The sequence below is a fragment of the Saccostrea echinata genome, unplaced genomic scaffold (genome assembly GCF_033153115.1).
Source record: "Saccostrea echinata isolate AGI-Se365-2 ecotype Australia unplaced genomic scaffold, CSIRO_AGI_Sech_v1 ptg000013l, whole genome shotgun sequence".
Lineage (NCBI taxonomy): Eukaryota > Metazoa > Mollusca > Bivalvia > Ostreida > Ostreidae > Saccostrea > Saccostrea echinata.
In genome coordinates this window covers 5,135,450-5,143,815 of record NW_026889762.1, presented here as the reverse complement: position 1 = coordinate 5,143,815, position 8,366 = coordinate 5,135,450, and positions in this window count along the sequence as shown.

The following is an 8,366-nucleotide window of genomic DNA, read 5'->3' as shown; positions in this document are numbered from 1 at the left end:
TATAATACCGAATTAACCAAAATGCAGGAATTACAAAGGAGATCCAATGAATAAAGCAAACATGCATTTGATGAGAACGATATGAAAGAGATGTAAGTTACAGGTACACCAATAGCCTCGTTTCATTAAAAAAAAAAATCCTACGTGACAAGTTTGTGTGATCACACCAGTAACATTCAAACACCATTACACTTTTACACATTTAAATCGACACAATCAATCAACGATAATATGTTGACGGTGCGACCGTTGGGCGAGTCCATTGTTCACTTAATTTTAAGATCCGCCTCTTCAAACAGCACGAGACATTTGGAACGTCTAGACTGTGACGTCTCATGACGTATGTTAGCTGTATTTCCATAAACGAATTTTGAAAAGTGCAAACATTTTAACAAAGAACGTTTAATCTAATATCTGTATGCAATTCCATTAATTAAGGTGATTTTTGGGGGTGAATTTTTAGTTGTTGTTACCGCGCGAACGAAGTTAGCAGCGTGGCTATAAACAATCTAACTCCTCACTCGTTTAATTGTGACGTCACAATCGTGAAACATGACGTTTTGTTGCAGGGCAAACATGATGGACACGTGACTTTCTCGGCCAATCAAATTCTATTTTACTAGTGATTTTTCACTTGTAAGCTAGTTTTCACAGAGGTATAATAAACGTTTTTTTAGACCATACATCGAAATAAATTATCATAATTTCTATAGTCGTAATTTATTAGGTTCAACTCACTGCTTTAAAGGATCATTGTAAATGTTTTATGCCCGATTTGGATACTGAACAACGTGTGATTTTTGAAACACTGATGCCCCATATGGCATCTTATGGCAAAAGTTAAAAGTTTCTCAAATGCAAGTCAAACTCCATGGTCAAGATCAAAAGATAAAAAAAAATGTTATTACCCAAATAAAGGTCTTGAACAAAGAATATACTGTGAAATATATACTAGTATGAAAGCCACAGCAGCAACAGTTTAAAAGTTATGGCCAAGGTTAATTTCTTTAAAAGGTCAAACTCCAAGGTCAAGGGATCATAATTGTTTGTACTTGAGGGAAGGTCTTAATTGTTACAAGGAATACACATGTGGTATTAAAAAAGCCTTAGCACCAACTGTTCAAAAGTTAAAACCAAGGTTAAAGTTTTTCAAAAGTAGGACATACTCAAAGGTCAAGGTAAAATGGTCAAAATTAAAGGTATACATTGACAGGCCTTGTCACAAGAAAATTACCTATGTAATATAAAAGCCCTAGTACTAGTCATTCAAAAGTTATTGTCAAGGCTAAAGTTGTTTAAAAGTTGGTCAAACTCCAAGGTCAAGGTCAAATGGTCAAACATATTTATACCCAAGGAGGAGACTTATCACAAGGGATACAGATGTGAAGTATAAAAGCCATAGCACCAACTGTTCAAAAGTTTTGGCCAAGGTTATAGTTTGGTAAAATTTTGCGAAAGAGGATCAAACTCCAAGTTCAAGGTCAAGAGGTCAAATTTGTTGGTACCTGAAGGAAGTCCTTGTTACTAGGAATACACATAAGAAATATGAAAGCAGTAGTTCCAACCAATCAAATTTTATGGGCATAGTTAAAGTTTTTGCGGACAAAGAGGCTAACACAGTCTAACAGACAAATAGACAGGTGGACAGCACAAAAACTGTATGCCCCCCCGGATCTTCGATTACAGTAGCATAATAAAATGTCGGCGTCTTTGGGTTTTCGCATTGGCCTTAAATCTGAAAATCCAAAGGATTACAAGGTGCATTACGATACGCTTTCACATCATGTTCTATAACCCAGAGCATATTGTCTGCAAAGATAAATATTTAATTCAGTATTTAATTAGCTATGCGTAATTATCTATGTTGTTTTAAAAAGGAAATATAAAAAAAAATATTTCTTTTATATTTTTCGATGTAGAGATATACAGAAAATGTTTTCCAATTTTAAGTCCTATCGCAATACACATTTTAAAAAAAGTGTGTGTTGGAGGGGGGGGGGTCATTACATTTTTGCTGGGATTCGCCTATGTATGACCGTAGAGAAACAAAGAGTGGGGAGGGTGCAAGCATCACTTAAATCAAAATTTACATATTAAAACTACAACAAAAGACTATTTTCAGAAGGTCTGCCCCCCCCCCCCCCCCCGTACAATCCGTACAACGGACCTGTGAGAAAAATACTGATCCTACATTCAGAGTCCCAGGGCACCAGGAAAGAGTGGCAAAAAGAGAATATCGGATTATTTCAGTCTATAAGTCGAATCAAAATATCTTTTCCTCAAGAGTCTTCTTTCTTTGAGTTCTTCCCAGTGATCGTGTGATTTATTTCATTTAATTTACATTCTGTACTGGACTTGGAAATTAAATGAGGACATCTTTAGGTTCCTGAGCTGGCCTTGAAGCCCGCAGAACAGATTTTCTGCTTTATGATAAATTCAAGTGATATGTAATTCGGTATTAATTTTGTGTTGATTTTATTAATGTTAATTTCATCAAGAAATATGAAAAATTAATGTTTTAACTATACATAGTGAGGCATTTTTTGTGTGGAACGATTATTTTGGGGTTTTCACGATTTTTTCATATGGTACACATGATTAGTAAGCGCAATAAATATAATTTGTGGAAAAAATGTCCAACAAGCCCCGGGGTTGAATATCGGGGGGGGGGGGGGTCTGTCCACAAGTACCTGTTGTCAAGCCCGTAGAAAACAATTTCAGTTTTCTTGGGAAGGGGGGGGGGGGCAAATAGAAATTTCCACAGGTACTTGTACTCGATTTTTTCCTATGGTACACATGATGAATAAGTGTAATAAATATAATTTGTGGAAAAAAATGTCCAACAAACATTGGGGTTGAATTTTGGGGGGGGGGATCCTGTCCACAAGTACTTGTATAAATTTCTTGAATTTAAAAGCATGTATTAGACATCTTTTGAAGGGGAGAGGGCACGGCCGTAATTAAAAGTTATATAGAGACTATAGGAAGGAATGAACTGTCATTAAATTTTGGCTAAGAACTATTACCTAAACTCTTCACTTTCACATTTTCAATTACAGATTCTTGCTTTTAAAAAGCTATACATGTACATTTATATGTATCTATTAGATGCATAAATTATGTTATTAATCATTTTATCTTAAAGGAAAAGTAAAAATCTCAAACAAACTTGTTCCGCATATTATGCTCTCTGATTCATTACTCAACAGATGCTTCATATACATGTAAGAAGGGAAGACTGCAGACTGCAGGTGTGATAAATTCACAGCATGCAGCTCCAGCCTTAATTTCAACTTTGTTCCAAAATATTATTATTCAACGCGAAAAATTAGAATTAGCTGATAGAATATTTTGAATCACTTCGGAAATGCTGCCGTAACACCAGACTGAGTTCACAATATCGAGTGATTTTGATTGACAGGTGTAGCGCCGTTGTGCATGGATTTCGTGTAACTATACATGTACTGCAGATTGAGGTTGAAAATAATAAACAAACAGATCTAAAGAAAAGATAGTGTATACTGTACATATATTTGTTAAGAACCAGTTCATTCATGAAACGAATTTAGTCGTATTATGTGGGCCCATGTTAGATTTGACAGGTTGATTTACTAGTAGAAATTCAATGGACCACAGTCATTTAGGGTATTCCGAATCACCCCGCACATCGCGACTCTCGGTAATTTACCTTACCGCTGTACCTCACACGACACATGCACAGGTGTGACAACCAAACAGTCATTATTAGTAAGGTCTATACTTATTGCATACAACAAATAAAGAGGTAAACATAATGCATTAACTAAAAGAATTAATTATTTTAATTCATTAACTTCCTATCCTTTTCGAAGAAAATGCCCGTGTAGAAACGTATTTCTCATCGATGTCGTGGCGTTGTTGGTGGATGAAACATGGCATATAAGGTATCGATAGAACGGCAATTTTATAAGCTTTTGTGAGTATTATTTGTTTTTTATAACACCTCAAAAATATACTAGTTATGGCCGCATTTATAGCCCCCTACAGTTTCGAACCACGTGTGTACATGCCCCTAGCCAAATAAATTGCACACGCTACATGTATACTTGTTATATGTCAGATTATTATTTTTTTTATAACATTGTTTTTCTTAAATGCAAGGGGTATGAAAGTAATGATTTGACAAAGCAAGAGCTACAATAAGACTATCCCGGGTCCCGGTATACACTTGATCAGTGTTGATCAATGTTCATATGTACGAGTACACGTATGCAAATAATTCGATAGCTTTTGAAGATTTCAACATACATTTTTGTAACACGCATATTTGTAATAACCACTTTATATACAAAACAAAATTTCATTCTCTTATATGGTAATATGGACGTCGTAATAGATCTGACTGAATGCTTGACATGCCTGTTTCAAAAACCTTTCCTAAGTTATCTTAAGATATGCCTAAGTTATAACTTTAGAAGTTCCTAAGATTTATCACAGCTGTATCGCGAAACAATCTTAGCTAAAAAAAATTTATAAGTCATTTCTTAAGTTGTGCCTTTAAGGACTAATAAAATAACATTCCCGCTCTATATACAACTCTCAGTATGGTATATATTTTTAGATTCAAAAAGGAAGGGTGCGAGGATTGGGGATTGCCCCCACTTTTAAAGAATTTGGACACAAGTATGCTTAACTTTGCGAAGTGTGTTGCTAGATCCAAGCATTCACAGACACACCCTTTCAAGCCATCTTCCCTTCCGAGCACACGATATTTGTATTTTAATTTTTAAACATTGTTCTAGGTGTTATACATTTACTTTATTTTGTTCTTATAAGGTATCTACATGTAAATAAAATTTTAAACTGAATGCTTCATAGCGAACACATGCGAGTTTATATTTTTCAAACAATCTTTGCCAATTACTACACTGCATGTACACGTTAGTTGTTTGTGCGGTGTAGAGCAACTATCAGAGTACACAATGTATTTCAACATCGAGGTGCCCGCGGCTCTCTGTGGCACCGTGTATGTAAACGAGGACTGGACTACAACACTTAAGACACAAAGCGGCAGAGATGGATGAAACTGTTTGCTATCTTACAAAGACTTGAATTATAGTACATTTGAAGGAATTTTTATTTATGTTAATGTTTATTTAATTCTATAAATAATAAATGGACATTCACAAGAGTGATGGTAAAAATAATATGTGCGTAGCATGCGTAGTAATTACAATTATTTACCGAAGCCCCCATTCAATTACAATTGCAGATGAATTAAAATACAACAACACGGGATAGAGCAACTTTTTTAAAAATGTATTGTTGTGTGAACAGACAAAAACAGCGATTAAAATTCAAAATGATTTTTATGCACCAGTGTTTGGAATTAAGATTATAAAAGATCGGTAAAGTAATCTTATATACTGATTCGATATAATTAAAAACACACCTTTCCATTAATTAATAGCTCTTTGTACAAAATTGACATTATACGCGATCACAAATACTAGCTTTGTTTATGGCCACAGGTGGCTAGTACACTGGTGACCTCGATCAACAGCGTGGGATTCGCGCGTTGGGTTACATAACTAAACATCGAGCTGAACATGGAGACCGTAATATGCATACAGCTAATGATCGTGAATTATTCAATGCATACAGTTTAAAATCACTTACAAAGTTTGTTGTAATAATAAACGTAGAAAGATAGATTTAATATTCTCCGCTTTTGAACACTATTAATCTAATTTAAAAAAGAAGAAAAGAAAGACTAGTTGTAATAAATAATTTAATAGTGAACCATAAACCACGTTTTAAACCTTATTAAAAAGAAAATTAACATTAAATACCGCAGGGTATATTATTGATAGCAAGTCTGTTTAAGTTATACACATGAAGAGGTCTGATTTCCTTGCCGAATGAAAAACGTTACCTGTTTACCTGGCCTGCTTTCTAATACGTATTACGCAATACCCATGGTATACTCGAACAAAACAACATTTTCATTAGATCAAAAAGGTGTAAAAGAACAATTTTGTTCCCAAGATCCAGATCGAAATATTTACCGTTTTTGAGTTATAAAGCAAAAACTTTTAAGGGCCCAAGATCCCTAATCATAGGGGCCAGCCCCTTTTAAATAGTATGATATGAAAGCCCTTGCAATTATGCACAACTTTTGTTCTACATGTCTTAACAAAATATTTCTAGTTTTCAAGATATAAAGGAAAATATGTCAAATTTTTTGCTCTTTTCCGCGTTCTAACTTTTGACCCCTCTCTAGCGCCATTTTTAATGCAAAAATCAAAAAACAAAAACCGATGTGCACAACTTCAATGCTTCCTCTTTTCAATTTCAAAGGGTTTTGTGCTCCAATTATAACCATTTCTGAGCCTTTGTCTGGAAATCGGAGGCATGCTAAATTCAATCAAAGGGGAATAACTCGTGAACAGAAGGTAATTTCCGAATTGTATTACGGTATTCTGACGGTGTTTTGTAAAGTCTAAAAGCTCTGAAAATTTGAACAAAATCTGTTTAAAAATGAGGAAGATATGAAGCGTCAAAGTTGGCGTCAAGGAAAAAAAAAAAAAGAATAATAAGAATAATCTTAATCATCACAATCAGTAGAAGGTCTTCCGTTGGAAACGGAAGACCTTAATAATCTTAATCATCACAATCAGTAGAAGGTCTTCCGTTGGAAACGGAAGACCTTAATAATCTTAATCATCACAATCAGTAGAGGGTCTTCCGTTGGAAACGGAAGACCTTAATAAGCTTCAGTCCAACGTCCTAGTATTGTGCAAAAGTTAATATAATGTTAAGATAATTTTTAGCAATGTTCCGTTACTGTTCCTGTATCGTCGTCCCAAGATAGATAAACATCCTGGTAGCTTACATTGTCCTTAATCCGATTACTAGGTTTGTTTACTTTTACGGAAAAGTCTTACACTTTCATATCCCGATTGGATTATAGGTCAGTGCACTCTATCTTAAGTACATTGTAAAAAGTTTAATATGTTTATTTTCTGATTAAAATAATTGTCTCAAACCCCATAGGTTTACATTCGTCCCCATGTAATTAGAAATTTCTGCAGGAAATTTCTAAATTGAAACAAGACAATTATTTTACCATGATTCACAGTAGAAAACAAACAACATTAATCCTTCACAAGGACGGAAGCACTGAAACACGGTTCACATGAGTAATCACACTCATGCTCCTAATAGTCATTGGATGTAATGGGTTTTTCTGGGCTTTCTCCTTCTTCTTCAAATTTGTGTCACTGCTATAGAGTTCTCAAGAGCATTAAGGTATATTGTGGATTATACAGTTATAGTATATTAAATATGGATATACGTTTTCACTTTTTTTTACTCAAATTGGATGTGTATTATGGAATGAATACTGTTCGGCTCTTTTGTTTAGGCAGGACTGTTGGTGATGCAAGTTGTTACGCATTATCAGTTCATGGAATGGAAACACTCCCAGGGATTATAAAGAATCATCAGTATACCTTGTGCGTCTCATTTAAGTTCAGTCTCACACTTTACATTCTCGTACATCAGAATTTGTAATTTACTCAAATATTGATGAATCCGTGAAATAATGCAACAGAAATCAGTTATATCATTAGTTTCCAGCGTTTTCTTCATCTGTAAGCATCGTCTAAATGACTGCTATCACCTGTCGTATTCCTCATTTCCACGACTTCTTGTGATTTCCACAGTCGGTATTCTTAAAACATAAACACGGTACTATCTTTTTCACAGTCGCATTCTCTAAGCGAATTTAATTCAGGATCAGTACAAAAACACATATAACGGACCCACCAACACTGGATCAGACGTTATCTCCGCCCTTGGTTTCAGACCAACGTCATAAAAAAATAAATGCCTCAAATGGGGTCTACGATAAAATCCAATGTTTGTTGATTATTGTTGCATTATTGTCAGACTTCGGGTCAAAACTTCAAAACAAATTTAGTCAATTTTCGAATTCCATTAAAAGTGTGACAAGGAATCTGACGTTAACTTCATTACCATTTTCTCCTGCCTGCCATTCAAGATATTTCACTCTAGAAATACTTATAAGGAGCGAACAATACTCATTTATACGTAGTATGTACATTCCATAAAGAAAAATTCTTATTTTTGTTAAATATTTCAATTTTGTTGAATTTTTGAAATTTTCCTTAAGAAACAGAAATAACTGAAGATAATGAAAACGATTTTGGACGATTTTTTTCCATTTAAAATCAGTTGATTTATCAACATGATCAATCTTGTTTTAACAATGCAAAATATAAGCCAAAATGTATAAATATTCCTAAATAATAAAATTTCAAGTAAATGCAGAATTTGGTCAGGCTACAGATACTTCTGGTTCA